Source organism: Pyxicephalus adspersus, chromosome 1 (genome assembly GCF_032062135.1).
Source record: "Pyxicephalus adspersus chromosome 1, UCB_Pads_2.0, whole genome shotgun sequence".
NCBI lineage: Eukaryota > Metazoa > Chordata > Amphibia > Anura > Pyxicephalidae > Pyxicephalus > Pyxicephalus adspersus.
The window spans coordinates 2,373,967-2,394,315 of NC_092858.1; the positions used below are offsets into that span (position 1 = coordinate 2,373,967).

General features: G+C 41.0%; 1 protein-coding gene and 1 long non-coding RNA gene across 2 annotated transcripts in view; one reads left to right on the forward strand and one right to left on the reverse strand.

Annotated features, from left to right (window-relative positions):
- The window catches only part of LOC140323361 (uncharacterized), an 11,030-nt gene extending 10,461 nt beyond the window's left edge, over positions 1-569 (reverse strand). The window contains exon 1 of the mRNA XM_072400361.1: positions 540-569. The gene's annotated coding sequence lies outside the window, so the exon portion shown is untranslated. The remainder of the gene's footprint in view (positions 1-539) is intronic.
- Positions 570-15,806: 15,237 nt separating this feature from the next.
- LOC140323455 (uncharacterized) lies at positions 15,807-20,137 on the forward strand. Its single transcript, XR_011919376.1, has 3 exons — positions 15,807-15,881; positions 18,795-18,827; positions 19,892-20,137. It is a non-coding gene; the product is annotated as an uncharacterized lncRNA (long non-coding RNA).
- The last annotated feature ends 212 nt before the right edge of the window (positions 20,138-20,349 follow it).

The following is a 20,349-nucleotide window of genomic DNA, read 5'->3' on the forward strand; positions in this document are numbered from 1 at the left end:
GATTTTCAGCAATAAATGTGTACTGTAGTCTTCTTCATGGGAAAATAAAACATCCCCCTGAAAATAAGACCTAGGGCATATTTTGGCATTTCAAAAAATATAAGACGGTGCCTTATCATAGGGGAAACAGGGTATATAGTAATGGATTTGTTTATCCCCCAGCCAAACCATGGTTACGTAGTATTATACATTTGATACACATGTATTACTGAATAAACAAGGCCCAGAGCTGTATTGCTAAAGTAGATCTGGATCTATGTTCTGTGAAAAATAAAAGTAACATTCTTGCTCTGGGGCCAGGGTGCGGTGTAGTAGGATGTTCAGAGGAGCCTGATTGTACACATCGAATATATGAAGCTAGTTTGGCTGAGAGCCCAGAAGTGAATGAGATTTATTGCAGCTTTGATGAGTAATATATAGAAAAAAAATGTAAAAACACCATTATCAATTCTAAATAGTAACGAGTTCTTTGAAAGCAGAAGGCAAAACATCTGTGCAAAATGCAGAATTCATAAGCTTGAATAGTGCTGTCAACTCACATGGATTTTAGGGATGTCGCCAGAATTTCCTGGTCCCTCTGTTGGTCAGCTCTTTATTTCTCCCAAGATCTCAGAGAAACACCCAGGATATGGGAAGTGAATGTCATTATTTTAACGCAAGGGGGAAAAAATAAAGCTCCACCCCTCCCAGGCAGCACAGTAAAGGGTGACACCTGCAGGCTGAGGGTGGAATCTACCTTCATGGACTACACAAAGTTTTGCCCACAAAGGACTACAGAAACTGTGACCCTGAAAGACAGATGGGTTATTTGTTCAGAAGGTTTTTTTTTACAGAAGTTTACCTGTCCTTTCAGGGGATGGTATAGGGGAGTGGAGAGGGTAGCAATTCATTTTATATTTTTAAAATATTTTTTACAATGTGTGCAGTCCCTGATTCTCTCAGTCTCAGAATGTGGACATTCCCTTACCCCCTTCTTTTAAATACCTGCAGACCTGATTGTCTTTTTAAGAATGCGCACAGTCCCTGAACCTCTTCTTTATAATCTTTAACATTCACATAGTCACTGACCCCCATCTTTGAATGTTTGCATTCTCTGACCAGTGCATACAGTCTCTGCCCCCCCTTTAGTATATATGCAGTAGCTGGCCCCCATATTTAAAATGTCTGCAGTCCTTGATCTTCAGAATGTGCAAAGTCCCTCTCCCCCCCTTTAGAATGCCTGCAGTCCCTGACCCCTCCTTTAGAACGTTGTGCAGTTCCCGACCATTTTCCTTGGAATGTGTGTAATCCCTGATCCTCCTTTTTTGGAATAGGTACAGTCCTTGGCCATATCCACTATAATTGGGCAAAATTCTTGACTCCCTCTTTTGAATTGTCTGCATTTCCTGACCATACAATTGTGCTCATAAGCTTCCATACAATGGAAGAATTGTAAAACCCGCACCAATGATAGCACATATTCTTCTGTGATAGTTGCAGATGAGACCCTTGATCTTCCCAGGTGGTAAAACTGACATTTTTTGTTTGTTGTCTTGCATCAATTGCACATTTGAGATTTTCCCAAAGAGGTTCCATGACATTGATGTCAGGAGATTTATGGTTTGGATCTTTGTCATGTTGGAAGATTAACGTGCACTCACATGCATATTGTGGATCATTAGTTCCCTGTGCCTCTGAACCCATAGACCCTCAGAACATCAGAGACCAACCTCCAAGCTTTACATAAGGGATGGTTTAATTTTTTATCATAAATTTTTTCTTCTCCAAAATGTTTGTAATGAGTTATAACCCAAAGTTTAATTTTGTTCTACTCACTCCAAAGAACTTTGTTCCAGAAGTTTTGAGGCCAGATGCTATTTGGCATGGCTTTAGGACAATAAAGGCTTTTTTCTTGCAACCTTACCATTGAGGTACCTTCTTATTTCACAGCTTATTCAGCTTAAGTGGCTGTGGGCTTTCTTTGCATCTCAGCCAATTTTCCCGGCAGTTGCTGCTGAAATCTTTGTCTACCTGACCGTGGCTTGGTCATACCGGAACCCCCAACTTTCTACTTTTATATTCCAGAGTCTGAACATTACTGACAGGCATTTTAAAACATTGTCTCTATCCTTTTCCTGATTTCTACAATACCACAATGTTTTATGAGTTTTTTGGTTTTCTCCATGGCTCAGGATCTAGCAAAGTCAGTGCAGCTCTAAATAAACTTATTTTGATTACTTATACACAGACATTGATTACAATCAGAATAGTTACATGTCTGGTCTCTTTCCCTTTATTTCCCTTATTAGAACCTATGTGTGTCACCTTGTGTATATAATCAGATCCAACATTCGGGGGGTAGATACTTTTGATCAGGCCCATTTGAGTGATTTGAGTTATCACTATGATGATGTGAAGTGGTCATCACAATGATGTGATAACAAATTGGTTTGTCTGAGAAAACTTCCTGCATAAAAAGAAAGTTTTTTTCCATCATCAGTCATAGATACCAAGCAATGGTCAATATTTTACAGGTTCTCCCAGGGTATAGAAACATAGGAGCATGTATGGTAACCGAATGTATATCAAAGTTTGTCGTTCTCCTGAAATCTAAATAAGACCTGTCCATAGTTGTAGGTTTAAATCCATTTCTCTCTTCAAAATAGATCTCAAGGTTTTTTTGGTCTTAGTGGATGGATTCTCCCTTCTACTTCCCTTTCCCTTTGGCTGTAGTGACCCATCCGCTGGGATTACTAATATTTACCCTTTCTAAAATTAAAACTTCAAGAAATTGGTGTTCATTGTGTTAACCCGAGCCAAATGTCCCATTACCAGACACTGGAAGTCAATCTACTCTCGGCGCTTTATGACCTCTACCCCCGAATTAAGGATGTTCAACTAATGGGACACCTTACAGCTCGGCTTTATGATCCAGTTGATAAGTTCACAGCGATATGGGACCCCAGGACTTGGGATATCTATCGTCTCGTTGCCAACATGTTTCAGCATGTCGATAACAATCCCAATCAGGGAGCCAAGATACCTAAAAGTTATCACTTGTATTACTAAATTATTATACCGCAGCTTAGTCCCATCTTTTCAGGTATTTCTTTTCTTTTATTTCTTTATGTCTTAGCCTATTACCTGCTATCTATTCTTTTCTCTTGTCTCTATATGCTCTTTCAGAACCATTGATCATTATATATTGAATGAATAGTCATTCATTCAATATATAATGATCAATGGTTCCGAAAGAGTATAGTCATAGAATAGTCATTCTTATTATCTGTGACACTTGTATGTGAAGGATTACCAATACCGCTTTTTGATGGTTTATGTTGCACTTGTTCTTAGTTAGGTTTGTATCCTCTGTCATTTTTTATGTTTGTGTTTCGTGTTGTTTTACCTTTTATAAAAATACAAATAAAAAAACTAAACAAACAAAACAAAAACATACAATATTCCGATATTTTTGCTCTCATTGGATGTCAAGAAGCCTTTGAGAGAGTCAATTGGCATTGTTTTGCTCTTTGATCCAGCTGGGTTCCGGTCCTGTGTTACTCTCCCTTCCTTCTTATCACAAAATACTCCTCATCTTAGCACCTCAATCCCTTCTAATATCACAGACCTCTCATATATGTATATGTGAAAAAACACTTGGCATTCTCAAACTGTTCTTTGGTTTGGTAGAAATTACACCATAAAGATGAGCACACTACCTAAACGTTATTTTTTCTAAACTTTTTTATATACTCTCTCAAAAACCCTTTCCATTTACTTTCCTGTTCGAACTAAAGACTCAAATAAAACCTGAATTCCAAAGGTTTCCCAAGATCAAGTTTCCAGTATCATAGGGACCAATAATCTTTCATGTATTCATGTTTTAAACCCTTGCTCACCATCCCAAATCCCCCCTCCTGTTGTGTTCTACATCCCTCACCTCTTAGATTGTAAGCTCCTCGGGGCAGGGTCCTCGCCTCCTCGTGTGTCATTGTTTGTATCTCTCTGTCATGTGCTACTTCTACTTATTGTACAGTGCTGCATAATATGTTGGTGCTATATAAATACTGTTTATTGAAAATAATAATAATAATAATAATAACATTCTGGATTGGGGCTCTTCCCTTCCTAATAAAGCAGCCATACAGGACCTTTCTGTACTGTACTGGCTGTACATGCACTTCCTTGGATTACCTCTAGGGCAACTCACATCCTTAACATTTCCCCTTTTGATATGTGCTACCTTACCTGGAAATGTCATCCAGAATGGCCGTTCAGTTTTTTGGATATTTGGAGCTTTATTTACATCCCAACACAGGAGATTCAGAAAAGCACCACAGCACATGCTCGCATTTCGCACTTTGCAACATTTTTTAGATGTAAGGTGTAAAACTGATCTCAGATGAAGACAACTAAACAGCAAGAGAAAATCAGGGACCAACCCACTCCATCCACACTGGCTGAGATCCATTAGACATACAATTATTTTGTATTTTATAAGTAGAATTCATGGATTTTATGTACAACTGATCCTAGATGGAGTTGATGGAGTGGGTCGGTCCCTCCTTTACTAAAGGGGAATACTTGCTATAAATATTCTGATTGGTTGGAATTCTCAAACCAAGCACATACATGCACAAGAGTCTGTCCTGATAGCAGTCAGAATCCCAATCAGCATGGGCTTATAATGATCACTAATTCAAGTGGGGCTCTGACTATAAATGACATTGTCTGACGGCATTAACGTCAGTTTTTGTTACTCTGAGTCCTCCTGTAACATAGTTGTATAGCTTGGCATTCTGGCAACAGATTTGTTTTTTTCCCAGCTTCCTGTAGGGTGACAACACTGTTTTTGCAGTGATGTTGTACAGTAGTGTTGTCACCCTGTGAGTAGTAAATAGACATGTAGTGTTATACTTTTCATACAAATATAGCAATAAGTTTCACATTTTTTATCATATCAATAAAAGCTGACCAATGTAATCACCCCCTTCACCCCCCATAGTGTTATTTGGCTGGTCCCAACCCCTGTAACTATCATTGTGCTGGGCAGCTCAGTTTGCATTTAAATATGGAGAACAAGGCATATTGAGATGTGAACTTTTATATTACATCAGTGTTTCTAAACCTTTTTAACATGGAGGAACCTTAAAATAACTATAGGGTCTTTAGGGAATCCCTTTTACAATTACTATACCCACAGATCACAGTACATCGGTGTGGTGTGCAATGGGAAGAATTCGTCTAACATTGCTGGCCAGTGGGAAGAATGTCACCCTTACAGATAGCCAAAAAAATCATTGGGGTCATTATTGGGGGCTTATACTGACCTGGGAGGCACAGAATTCTCAAGAAAGCCCTAACAACCTCTGGAGGAGCCCTAGTGGAGAAACATTGTATTACATGGTATTATTCCAGGTGATACCCCCATATGGTTGGCAGAATATACAGCTGTGCCCAGATCTGTCCCGTTTATTCTGCTGTCAGTGCATGATTGCCTCTTTGTTCTCTCTTGATGCATCAGTCCCTGCAATAGCCCTGAATCATCTACACACAAGATTGATGTAACATTCACTTACATTACCAGCGTTTGTTCCTCATCGGCCACTTGTGTCTTCAATTTACAAATCCCCGCCAATTCTTTATTTCTGTTTCCTGATTGTCATCAGACAAGTCGGACGAGTTCTGAGCTCAATGTTCTATGCTGTGACATCTGACGTTGTGAGGCCGGCACAGAAAACAAAGATCCCTGGGTGCCATATTCTGGTGTCCCCGACTCCCAGCCCTGACAACCAGCTACAAAGTCAGAAACAAAGAAACCAACGCGGGAATAAAGGAGCTATAACTATAAAAATATATCAAATATATCATCAGGCAAGAGAACATGTAAATCAGATGGTGAAAACATGGACAGGGGCCACAGGCTGTCCCTCTTCATACCCCTCAACTGCCCCTGATTTGGAGAGACTGTCCTTCTTCACACCTCCCAACTGCCCCATGATTTGGAAGGACTGTCCCTCTTCATACCCCCCAACTGCCCCTGATTTGGAGGGACTGTCCTTCACACCTCCCAACTGCCCCTGATTTGGAAGGACTGTTCCTCTTCATACCCCCCAACTGCCCCTGCTTTGGAGGGACTGTCCCTCTTCTTACCCCCCAACTGCCCCTGATTTATAGGGACTGTCCCTCTTCATACCTCCCAACTGCCCCTGACTGGGAGGGACCGTCCCTCTTCATACCTCCTAACTGCCCCTGATTTGGAGGGAATGTCCCTCTTCATAACCCCCAACTGCCCCTGATTTGGAGGGAATGTCCCTCTTCATAACTCCAACTGCCCCTGATTTGGAAGGACTGTCCCTCTTCATACCCCCAACTGCCCCTGATTGGGAGGGACTGTCCCTCATACCCCCCAACTGCCCCTGATTTGGAGAGACTGTCCCTCATACCCCCCAACTGCCCCTGATTTGGAGGGACTGTCCCTCTTCATACCCCCCAACTGCCCCTGATTGGGAGGGACTGTCCCTCTTCATACCCCCAACTGCCCCTGAAGTGGAAGGACTGTTCTTCTTCATACCCCCAACTGCCCCTGATTTGGAAGGAGTGTTCCTCTTCATACCCCCAACTGCCCCTGATATGGAGGGACTGTCCTTCTTCATACCTCCCAACGGCCCCTGATTTGGAGGGACTGTCCTTCTTCATACCTCCCAACGGCCCCTGATTTGGAGGGACTATCCTTCTTCATACCCCCAACTACCCCTGATTTGGAGGGACTGTCCTTCTTCATACCTCCCAACTGCCCCTGATTTGGAAGGACTGTTCTTCTTCATACCCCCAACTGCCCCTGATTTGGAAGGACTTTTCCTCTTCATACCCCCATCTGCCCCTGATTTGGAGGGACTGTCCCTCTTCATACCCCCATCTGCCCCTGATTTGGGGATTGGCTGCAAAGCTAAACTAAGTGTAATGAATCAGTTTTCTAAAATAGCTCAGGCCCCACCGGAACAATGGAAATATCTTTGTTCAGGTTTCCTCCAGGGTCACTATGTACGACCCGGTGGCTCAGAGATGACACATTAAGTAAATCCCGGTGTTTTTGCAGGTCTTGGTCATGTTCATAAATGTCTGACACAGATCAGCCTCTGCTGCAGCCTCTCACCTTGTAGATGGATACAAAGGTAGCATGTTGCAGACTAAACACTGGGTCAGGGGAGACTGATGAAATGCTTTTTCCTGCCTGCAGCAGACAGATGACATCATCGCAGCCCAGGCAAAGTCACTGACTGGAGCTAAAAAGCAGATTTTTATGAATATTGATGGATGCTTGCTGCCTATAAATATTTTTTCTTGTCAGCAGGGGGTCTTATAAATGGCTTTGCACACAGCCTGATGGATATTGCTCTTAGCACTGGATTCTGAGCTGCCTTCCATAGGGATAGAGCTACAATGTCTTACCAGCAGCTTCCACTAGATGGAGACATAATACCTGTCTATGCACAAACTCTTACGCATTATTTTAAAGGACCAGAAGATTTAGAAATTCTTTAAAGCTTATAAAAGCAAAACACAAAAATGTAACATTGCAGCTTGTCAGACCTTAGTGGTGGCATTAGTCTTCTTTTTTTTTGGATATTTTTTTCTTTACATCACCTACCAGTATCATAATTGTCCTAAAGCTGCATCCATGATTTGGACTACAACCCCGCGCCCCCATCTATATCATATATGAAGAAGAGTTTCTAATCATATATATTTGAAAAATATTTCATATCAGATCATGACACTGAATGTCTGGCAGGATCATAAGATATTTTTGTACTTGCAGAAAGCCCTAAGTCTAAAAAAACCCCCAGAAAACCAATGCGGCTACTGCATCTAACTATAGGTAAGCTGCTCCCTATTTAATGTGTTATAAGATTTTGGCATTTTGTTTTTATATAAAATCCTATTTTCACTTTTTTATTCTTTGTTCCATCTCAGTGCTGCTGATCTCCTGGAGCCATTTTTTGTCTTCATTCTCCCCATTGATAGCTGCATGGGCTTTTCTCTGGGGGTTTTCCTGTGTGACAACAATAGACCATATCTGTGTAATGTGTGCTTGTAGTCCCATGTGACAACACAGGCAGGGACATAGGAGACATCGACAGAGCGTTGTCACTCTATTCCAGGAAGTACCCGAACAAGGACCTTCATGGCAGGATCTCCAAGGATTTTTTAATGAAAGCCACAGAAAGATTGGAATTACTTTTAAAATGACAATATTATGGATTATTTGAGATGTTAGTGATTAGGAGGTTGGACTCAGCAATCCCCCTCCAGTATGTGTGGGTTGGCATAAATTAGTCTCTGCCATGCGCAGGAAATTCACAGCCGTGTAGGCGTTCGGATATCTGGTTCAGCCGATGTAGCTGCGGATTTGGTATTGGTATTTCATCATCTTTGTGTGTGAATTCCATAAACAAAGAATCCAAATTCCAGCTGATAGGAAGGATCCCATTGGTCGCTGTGTTTTATGATAGATGACGAGTTTATTATTTCTTATCATTTTATTATGACTCAGTTAATCATTTCTGCTATGTGGCGGCCCCCTGACACGCCTGGAGCAGCACATTTCACATTTCATTGATAAATCTCATTCAGCAGAACTTCCATAATCGCAGAGCCGGCAGACCGATCGTACGAATCCCAGAGAGCAAAGAAGCCGAATGTCAGCGATAGAACAGGTCAGTGTGGGGGCCACAAAATCAGATGGAGATCTTTACTCACCAACTGTCCAATCTGAAGGGGTAAACTTCTCACAGTTACCTGGAGGGGTTAATGTTAGGGGTATATTACAGGTAGGGCAGCTTCTGCTTTAGTTTAGGCAATGAAGGGGTTAAGGTTAGCTGGTAAACTTCTGGCTTAAGGTTAGCTAAGGTTAGACACTACAGGGCTTAAACTTTGGCATAGAGGGGTGTTTAAAATTAAGCACCAGAGAGGAAGGGGTTAAAATTAGGCACTAAGAAGAATAGGGAAAGGTTAGATTTTAAATTAGTTTAGGATTTTAGTTAGATTTAGATTTTAAATTAGTTTAGTTTAGGATTGGGCAGAAGTGGGGGGAGGTAAAGGTAAATCTTGACTAGGGTAAGTTCTGCTTAAGTTTAGACATTACAGGAGTTAAGGTTTGGGAGTATAGAGGGGGTTAAGGTTAGACATCAGGAAGGAAGGGGTCAGGTTTAGGTACCAAGAGGTCAGACACCAGGCAGGATGGAGAGGGGAGGGTAGATTTTGAGTTCATAAGCTTCTGCTTTAGGTTAGACACTGGGGGGGGGGGGGTTAAATTTAGGCATCAAGAAGGGGGGTTAAGTTTATAACTAAGTTAGGTTCTGCTTGAGGTCAGATACCAGGGAGGAGTGCAGTGAATTAGGGGAGGAGGGGATTAAGGTGATGCACTAAAGGGGAACAGGTAAATTAGGCACAAGGTTAGGTTCTGATTATTGCTAGAGATAATGGGTTACGTTTTGGCAGTAAGGAGGGTGGGAGGTGGGGGTGGGGCAAGGTTAGGCACCAGGAAAGAAGAGGTTAAGTTTAGATACCAAAAAAGAATGTTAAGGTCCGGCACCAGGCAAGATGGGGGGAAAGATTTTGAGTAGGTAAACTTCTAACCAATGTTAGATATTGCTGGGGTTAAATATTGGCAGTAAGGAAGGTGGGGGGTAAAGGTTAGTCACTAGCGAGGAAGGGGTTAAATTAAGCCACCGGTAAGGGTTAAATTTTGAGTAGGTTAGCTGCTGCTTAAGGATAGGCACCAGGAAGGACGGGGTTAAGATAGAGTATCAAGAAGGTGCATTGGGGTTATGGACCAGGAAGGATGAGGGGGGTGAGGGTTGTCTGTGTGGGGTGGGGGTATTTATTTAGGCAACAGGAAGGCAGGGGTTAAAGTTAAGAAATATAAAGTTTGTAAATAAGAAGGGGGGGGGGGACTGCAGACAGGAAGAGGTTAAGGCAGAATTTTATTGTTGGCGATAGGGCAGGTCATGTCTCATGTAGCTCTGACACGTTATATTGCTGGGACAGCTGGCCCTATATATATAGAACGCCGGCCCCAAGAAGAAAGTTCACCCATTGTTGTTTACAGATCAGATTTGTCAGAGGAAAGTGAGGCCGGGTGCCCAGGCAGTGCCCACAGGGTGAGACAAAGGTAACCTTTCGTTTCTATTCACCCCTCCCTTCTACCCCCTGCCTGTTACCCCCTCACTCCTATCAATTCTTCTTTCTGTCTCAATGCTTATTATAGCCCCCATAATAAGAAATGATTAAATGTGAACAATCGTGATGTCTTAAAGGTGAATTCCACCAAAATTCATTGTATTTATTTGCACGGAGTCAAAGAGAGTGATATCAGCTGAATTCCCTGCAAAACTTACCCCAAATATCAGGTTTGCAAATAGCGCTGTACAATAAATAGGGGTTGCAAATAACAGATGAATGCATACAGTGACACAGGAGGAGGAGAGGACCCTGCCCCCAAGAGCTTACAATCTAGGAGGTGGGGGAAGTCTCAGGAGGGGGATATGGAGTGATTCAAGAATAATTTATTTTGTTTTGATTGCTTATCAGAAAATAAAACAATATATTAGTTAGCATAAAAGAATGTGGCTGCCACATCCAATCCGGAGCTGGAAAATTACACTTTTAACTTTTAAACTAATAATCTGAGCAACAGAATCTTCCTAAGGGTCTTTCCTCCCCCTTCTTTCATTCTCCCATCTCCATCAATTGATCTGATTATTTTCCTGGCATTCTGTTGGCAAGAAAAGTTTGTGGATTGGAAAGGGGGAGGTAATTGGGCTCCAATTGACAGAATGGTGGGGTGCTGGAAACTGGAATGCTGTACAACTGGGGCCCTCACTTTATATTAGTTCAGGGGCCCTTTTTGTTTAAAACCCTCCCTGTGAATGGGACTGATAGAAGACTCTGTGCTGTCCTCATTTTCTTCCTCCTTCATACTATCAGTAAGAATTCTGAGAATAGTGAATCTTAACCCATGCGTTGGGTCCCCTCCTCTAACTGGGAGTTTTTTTCTATGGGTTATTATTTCTAGAGAATTACTAATACAATATGGGGTTAGACCTGATTCCTGGCTACCTCCACCTTATGCGACCCCAACGCTTTTTCCTCTAACTGCCCCATGAGGCTCAGCTCTCTTTGTCCAGCATTATACAGGAGGACACCAAAGACCCCCTTTATTGTAACCTGCCCTAACTTTTTATAATTATCTTCCCCCCCCCCCCATCCCTTTATATAGATAGTGACAACCCAGAAGTTTATTAGCAGTGGTGCCGCACTCCGGAGTCATTATATTACAGACAATCTGCAGTCCTTGAATTTTACAAAACTCAGGGCATGTGGTCCATGTTTGGAAATGTGGCATCATTGGGTGTTGCAAGGACAATGGCAAGGTAATGGCAGCAAGCTTTCATCAGGAGGTGAGGTCCAATTAAAATGACACCGCTTTGCAGTGTTGGCGGGCCAGACATCATACACAAATCTCTGCTCCCCACAAACCCCAGCCTTACCTGGAGCGCTGAGCAGATTGAAAGCCAAGCAACGGTCTGGGGATCTGCATGCAGTAATCACTAGGATCATAGGCACAAATATATCTTTTCTCAGCCAGGAACTGACGCGTTTCGCACCATAATAAAGCTGTTATATAAAGTGCTATTGTTACAATGTATCTAGTGCAATTCTTTGTGAAGGTATTGAAAGCCATCCCACCAGTAAAATAATATTTAGTTTATAAAGTCTGTTCCCAATTTAATCTCATTTAATATGTTTTTTTATTATTAATATTTAAACATGTCTAAACTCCTATTAAACCCCTTTCAGTTCTAAATAAAGAAAACTAGAAAGAATAAAGAAAGGTTTATCATGTTTGTTTCTGCTTTTGTTTTTGTGCTGTAATGACGTTGCCTTTTGACCCAGTAAAGTATATCTACAGCTCAGGATGTTCTGTCCCTAAGGCCACATAGTTTCCGAGGACAAGAACGGGTATCTTCCCCTACGTGGGAGGAATTGTATATCCTTTATAGGATTATAGCTACATGAAGTGTGTAGAACTTTCCAAAAACTTTAATATTGTAAAGTATAAAAAACGTTTGCTTAACTTGACTACATTAGAACAAATTGTTGCAAGTTCAGGTTTTTGATTGGTATTCCTATTACCCCTAAAGAGGCCCTGTCTCCAAAAATTGCAAAAGCACAAGAAAATCAAATGTTTGAAATGGTTATTTGCAGCACTTTTCCTTTAAAAATCATTATTCAGTTTATTTGTGATGTGCTTTGCTAGAAAACTTACCTTATCAGTTTCCTAGCACAGCTGTCTCTCTTCTTGTACATCGTAGACTAGTCTGTGTTGGCCCAGCTCCTACACCCAACCCCTTTCTCCCTACATAGCTGCCAGGGGAATGAAGCAGAGTGAAGGGGAATAATACAGAGGGTCATTATAGTGAAAGTTATCATTGCATATTATGATGGCTGCATCCTGCAGCAGTATCTGGGCATTTGGGTGGCTGTCACAGATAAATAATATACCCAACAATGGTAAATGGTAATTTTATTGAATCTTATTGGATGATCTGGTGACAGGGTCTCTTTATTCTTCCCTAACAAAGTTTTGGCTTTGGCTACATTTAAAGTTACTTATTGGATCAAAGTTTCTTCTCATCTTCCTCCTTGCCTGTCTCTTTCCTTATATTTATGGTCCTGACTTTGTTTTTTGGGGGGCAGAGGGTTTGTTTTTTTTACAGGTGTCCATCTGACCAATGACTGCACTCCTGGTTTCTGGGCTCTGCCTCCTCTTTTACCTGACAGATACACAGGTAAACAGTTTCCTCACTTTTATCTCTGTGTATCTGTATAACGACTCCTAACTCTTCAGCCTCCATATTAAAGCCCATTGTCAGGCAAATATTAGCACAGGCATACAAGGAACCCCGGATATTGGGCACAGCAGGGGTCCAGACTTGGGAACCCAAGCACATGGATGGTAGGAACTACTCATAATAGGAACAGCAGATATTTCGTGCAGGAATGGTAATGGGCACTGCAGCTGTACCTGTCAATTTGAGATCTGCCCAATATAATCCACCAAAGTTACAAGAAAGTTTTGGCGGATTTCCCCCTCCAGCAGTCATCAAAACCCCCAATCAAACTTTGCGTTCTGTTGATATAAAATACTTTAATACAATGCATTTCTGTGCACTGAGCTGAGGCTGCAGACTGCTATCTTCGGCACTTCATGGCATGCACTTTGCGGTACATTGCAGTTTGGGTGGATTCGCTGCTCTGTCATATTGTGTTGGGGGCACCAAAATTCCTTATTTACTTTCTAAAGCCAACCATCTAATCCCCGGATCAGATATCTATAGTGTCACTCCACATTCTCACAGCTTTCTGACTGCTAAAAAAGGGGAAACAAGACTTTAAATAGGAAGTTCTTTCTGTGTGAAATGTTAGAATATGCAATGTAATGTTATAAAGATTACAGAATACAGAAAACATGGAGCATGTAACACAAGGATCAGAGTAGATATGAAAGAGTTAAAATGGAACTCAGTTCTGCAGTCTGGTGCCGGGCTTTATGCCGTGATGTGTACAGTATAATTGCATGGTAAGACACTTACCTGTAATGGTGACAGATCATGTGGGTCAGGTGATGCTTCTTTTTCAGCTTTTGTGGCAGCCTTGACATTGGCACAAAAATGCTTTTATTATAAACGTGGGGCAATTTTTTCATTTTTAATCTTTTTATTGGCCAATAAACCTTTTATTTCTTCATTTCTTTTTGCTGGGAACATTAGTTCCATTTCATGGACGGGTTTACTTTCCATTCTTCTCACCCAACTCAATAGATCCATAGTCAATCCTCTACTAAAGTCCAATGTTGCCCCAACATGATGGCTCCAGGGATAGAAGAGCCCCATTAGGCCCAGAGGTTGGGCTTGTAAAGAGCACCTGTCTTTTTAGGTTTGGAGGTTGGGCTTGTAAAGAGCACCTGTCTTTTTAGGGTTGGAGGTTGAGCTTGTAAGGAGCACCTGTCCTTTTAGGTTCGGAGGTTGGGCTTGTAAGGAGCACCTGTGCTTTTAGGTTCGGAGGTTGGGCTTGTAAAGAGCACCTGTCCTTTTAGCTATCTTGTCAGATACATGGGGTTCATTATATCAATGGTCCGATGGATCCTCTGCTCTGTTTAGTCTGCAGAATATACATTAATCATACATAATAATAAATAATCCAGTCCCTGTGACAGTTATGAAATTGATGGGGAAAAATTAAATTGTGCTCATTGCTGCAGATCACGTTTGGGTGATATTTTTATAGCTTTTTATTTTGGTAGTGACTTTCACTTTCAGTTCTGATCTATGGTTAGTCAGTTCCTGGTCTTCTCTCACTTCTCTTTTTTGACTGTTTTGCTTTTTGTAAAAAAAGTTAATTTCACAATTTAGTTTTAATTTTGGTTCCTCAATTTGCCACTCTGAGGTTCTCACCCCTGTACAGAGGAAAGCAGATGTGTGATAGCAAAGGTGACCACTTGGAAATTATAATTCTCTGGCTGTCCTGGCTTCATTGAATTCTAAGTCATTGTCCTGATATAACTCGTTATATGTTCCACATCAGGGAAAGCCACACAGACTGGAATCAATGGGGTTCGATATATCGAACCCAATACCATGTGTTGCAATGAAAAGACCCCCCACATGGACAACACTTGGTGCCTTACGTACAGTGGAAAGCAATAAATACACCAGAAAGCCAAAGCCTTATATAGAAACAAATGAACAAATGATTCTTAAGTGACTACCTTGATTAATGCAATCATAGCCCATGTGTTTCAGTGTTTTAAGCCAACACAATGGCATACTTTCTGACTGATCTGATTGAGATTGTACATTCAGACTGTAATGCTTGTGGTCATCTTCAAATTCTATCAAATCTTACTGGTGAAATCTGAAACATTATGATTTATGGTAAAACTGGTCACAGACAGATCAATCTGTTTATACAAAGTGTTTCAGTTGTAGTGTGTAGTATGTGGGATGGAGCCTCTAGGGGGTGCTATGGCTTGCTCAATAGTAGTGAGGTGCAGGCCAATGTGCAGGATCTAAGCAGTAGCCTGGTCTTCTCCAGAGCCTCTAGTGGTGAGGATGTTCTGCTGCAGGCTGCTGTGAGGTTGCTGTCCTTGGGCACACCAGGGTGGGCAGAACAATGTGTGGTACAAAGTCAACAGGCAGGAGAATATTCGAAGAAAGACGAAAACTAGGCAGGAAGCGAACATGTGAGGTCAGAACAAAAGTCATGAGTTCCAGAAATCCAGTAAATAGACACTGGTGACACGGGGGTCATCAAAGACAGAGGGGAATGCAGGAGACAAGGGAAAACACAGGAGGCATGGGTGACATGGGGGTCATGGAAGACACAAGAACACAGGATACACAGGTGACACCAAAGACAAAGGGAACACTATGCACAATGGCGCTGCAATCCACTAACATGCACATGGTGGGCTGCCATGATGCTCCACATTCGACATGTCTGAGTAAACCTCTAGATTTTCCAGCAGGCATGCAGTGTGAGGACTGGTCTGATTAAATATATACTAAATGGGTAGCTGAGTTAGGTTGTAATGTGTGTGGTCAGCTTAAAGCTTCACTTTTGTTATGTCACGGATATAATTTGTGACAGTTTATGCAAATATTGATGGGTTGAATTTGAAGTGTACAAAGAGAGATAACACAAAGACTTGAAAGAATATACTATTTAATAATAAAGACAGATAGATAAAACAATGCAGTAACAGCAGGGCAATAAGTTTGTCTTGCATTCTACCAGCAGAAGATGCAGTTTCTACAATTGTGCCTATCTGGGAGGTGAGTTATAGGGAAGTTCCGGTAAAGATAAAATCTACCGGCAGAATTCAGGTTTGGCACTGTTAGCATTCCAACACTGTGAGCTGTAATTGTACCTGCACTGAGGGCTGCAAATCTAGCAGCAGGTTGTAGGACTGGTGGAAGACATAAGGACCAACGGACCCCTGGGCAAGAATGATTTTTATGGTTCTCCCATTTACTATATATGGGTAGATATGGTCTATTGAATTCTAGATAGTAGTACCAATTTAGTAATTACTCTTATCTAAAAGCAAAGCCAAAAATATTTAGCAGGGCCTTGCTTTCTATGCTAAAAAACTTAAAAAAATAAATTTATAAAGATTTTTTTACAAACACAAGCAACCAGATGCTGCACAAATTTGAAATACTTTATTACATTTTAATTGAAACATTGTATATGTCCATGAGAAGTCCAAAAAGATCTGAACGGCCAATGTTAATAGAATTTTGTGTGTTAAAGCAAAACCCATAAGTCAAATGCAGGTCATGGGAGGTCAAGTAGGGTCAGAAAGAGGTCACTTGGATTCAGGTGGATGCCAAATACAAGGAGGACAACTGTATGTAAAGTACAGGGTCAGCTCTAGGTCAAATGCACCTAGCAATGAATTCTGAATATTCTTTAATTGATGTTATACTGACACCACTAACACCTAAAGCCTGTCAACATGGGGCGAAAGCCCTTTGATACGAAATCCAGTTATTTTATTGTTCAAGACCTTGAACAGCGCCAGGTACAATATCCGGAATGTCACAGTCTCAGTACCACCAGGCTCACTTCCAACAAAGCAAATCCAAAAATAATTTTATTATCAGTAGTGTTCAATCTATTAATATAATGGTTATTGACAAGATTGGTAATACATCTCAACTGTGATCGTCCATGATATATTGAAAGCACAGCACAGGGTTCACTTGGATTTACGTCTGGCAGACAAAGCTCTCTAATAATGTAAAGCTTTTATTACATTTACAGCAACCATATTGAGTAATTGGTTCATTTGACTTGGAGTTGACCCCATCTTGACCTGGACTTGACCTCCTCTGACCTTAAACTGACCTTCTCACCTTTAGTTGACCTTCTTCTGACTTGCACTTGACCTACTTCTCTTCCATTCCTCCAGATCCGTATGATCAGTGCTATTCAGGGGTACAAAACAGAAACATAACAATATGGACTGATTTATTAAGTTCTCCAAGACTGGAGCAAAAATACTATTTTGGGAGAACCTGGGTGATCCAGCCAATTGTACAGGATTGAAAACATCTGCCAACTAATAGCAAATTTGTAAGAAATCCATGTCAGGTTTATTGTATCCAACAAGGATATTATTACACCTAAAGCAAATGCGGGTTCTTATCAGTGCAGAGTTTAAAATATAAGATAGTTTACAAGCACAGCAAAAATATATATGTAAAACAGAAAAATATTATCTGGTAATATCCATCAGAGTTCTGTATTTCACCTTCTGAGTAGACCCAGAACTGTGAAACGCGTCAGCTTACTTGTTGCACTGTGGTGTGATTCCCCACATTCCTTGCTGCCAAGTACTTTGCTGTTTGCTGCCCTGATCACCTGGAGATGTATTTCATTATTTCTCTCCTTACTTCCCACTTTATTCACTGCCTGGATTTTTCTTTTTTATATTATTCATATTGCAAGTTGCAGCCTTTCCTTGCTGTAAATGTCTAAGGAACCTTACACAATATAGCTATGTAGCAATCGGGTTTGAGTCTTGATGTGGGTTATGGGTGATTTTATTTTTCACCAAACTTGCAGCGTTCGATAAAAAAACATCATTTTTCAGGATGTGGCTCTCTGAATTGTGTGAGAGCTGAGAAAGCGAACAATCTCAGGCTCTTTTTTTATAACATAGACCAGCAGACTTTTGGTAAATAGCACATTTCGGTCACGGCTGACACAAGTTATTAGAGCAGATCTTCCTCGGGAGACCACAAACATTTCACATCCTCTTGTGTTTTCTGTGTATTTCATTCATGAGAATTATTTCTATGTGGCTGCTTCAGTAGCAGATTTATCTTCCACTTGTAAGAAGGTTAAGGGCCGGCTGTGCTTCCTCTACAACTCTGTGCTCTATTAATGTCATGAACCTCCATACTCGGCGACTCAGCGGGTGTGAAGATGAATTCGTGTAGCTAGTGGGACCACTCTACATAGGCAAAGCCAGGTTTTCTTTTGATTTATTAAAGCTCTCCAAGGCTGGAACAATAACACTTTCATCAGAGAACCTAGGTGCCAGCAACAATATATTTCTCCTGAGTATAGCAGGACAATTGTGTGAACTCCTACAATGTGACATTGCTTCTGTCCAACAGCCAATGGCTAGGCCCGAGCAATGTCACATGACTGGGGGAGTGCTGTTGTACCCTTTCCTGGGGTTCAACAGTGGCTGACACCTAGTACTGTAGTTCTAGCTACAAAAGAGACATGAGCTGGGGGGTATCTGATGTTTCACTGTTGCTTTATATGAATGAGTGACAATGCCTCCTGTAAAAAAAACCTATACATTTTTGGCAACTTTTATTTTAATGTTATTATTATGTACATGATGTCTCCTTTCACACTCTCTGTCTTTAATTAAATGAGTCTTATGGAGTGAGGACTATTCTGGAGCATTTACACGTGTTCCTAAATTTCAGCTTGAGCTACAGAGCTCTGTAAACAGTTGGTTGTTTGTAACCTAAAAAAACGCTAAAAAAGGAAAAAAGGAAGAGAGTACCACCTGTTGGCTGCATTTGAAAATAAAACTCACTAAATGTAAAATATCATTTTAAATAATGTTTTATTTAAACATTATTAATATTATGATAAAATATTTTTGTGTAAAGGTCAATGTACTTTCTCTCTCACTTGTCTCCGTTTTGTCTTTTAAGGCAGTAAGCGGCAGAGCTGTATGTACAATTCAGGTAAGGATGTTTTTGCTTCATTAATAAAGTTGGGCTTTGCATATAATGTGTCATACCCGAAGGAGCTGTTGGCGAATCTACTGCATGCACTGGAGCACAACTGGTGAAACCACTGCATGCACTGGAGCACAACTGGTGAAATCACTGCATGCACTGGAGCACAACTGGTGAAATCACTGCATGCACTGGAGCACAACTGGTAAAACCACTGCATGCACTGGAGCACAACTGGTAAAACCACTGCATGCACTGGAGCATAGTATAGCAATTTAAGACATAGGCTGCTGAAAATGTTAGTATACTGTGTGTTTTCTTTTAGGGTTACAAATGGCTGGTGAATGGCTCAATTTAACCAACCTAGAACCAAGCTATAACACAAGAATAGGTTTTTTTTAGTCATGTGACCTTTCTAATAGATAAAGACCCTTAGGTTAAATTTTGGAATGCAGTCTGTAATGTGCAGAACAAAGGGCACCTGTTTGATCTGCACATCAAATAACTATTGGTAATATTTTGTTACAGTGATATTGCTACAAACCCATTTAATAATGAATCTGGCAAACTTCATTTACATGGTGGCTGCACATGTCACATAGATTATACCAGCCATGGCAGAATGGAGAATCTGGGCTTACAAGGTGTTTAAGAAGAACTTTTGTATCTCATACACCAAGGGACAGAAGCATGCATGGACCCCTTGTATCCATGGGCCCTGGGCAGCCACCTAAAGCATCCAAAGTGTGGATCTGGAACTGGGGGAGACAATCTATAGGGTTGTGGATTCTAAAATTTGGTTCACCAGGTTGCAGTGCCAGGGCTGGGCATTACATTACTGGTACTGGTGAGGATAAGGAGGGGTCACATAAATATGGAAGCTGGTAAACATGAAAGCCATTTAGAAATATGGAGACCATGAATATGGAGGACATACAAAATCCTGCACTGTTTCCATGTTGGTGGTTGATGTGACAGCTTTTACAAGCATAGTTACTCTGGATCATTCAGTGAAAGTGGAGCCCCAGCTCCCGTTTTTCATCTTATTTTTTACACATTTTGTCTTTCAGCTTCGGCACTAAGGAACATCAGTGAAATGAGGGTGCCCCTGCTGGTCGGGTTTATCATCGTCCTCATATCGTTTGTAAATGGTCTGTTTAGGTGAAGTTAGATCTACAAATCTGACCACAATGCAGATTGAACGCAGATATTTCATAAGATTTTCTATGATGATTAGTAGTTTGTTCTCTGTATTTGTTTTTTTGTGAATACATCACTTTCTGGTGCCGTTGAATTTAATAAAGAGTACAAATACAGTCAGCAGTGAATTTTAATTCTATGTACCTTGGATTCCGATATATGAAAGTCATATGGAAAGCCAGATTATGGAGCTGCTCAAAATGACAAATAGGAAACGCAACTTAATTTACAGTCATGCTCCTTTGCTGCTGATAATCAGTGGAATATCAATGGTTTTTAAGGTTTTAGTTATGTGGAATCTAAGAAAAATCTGGTATTACAATGTAAC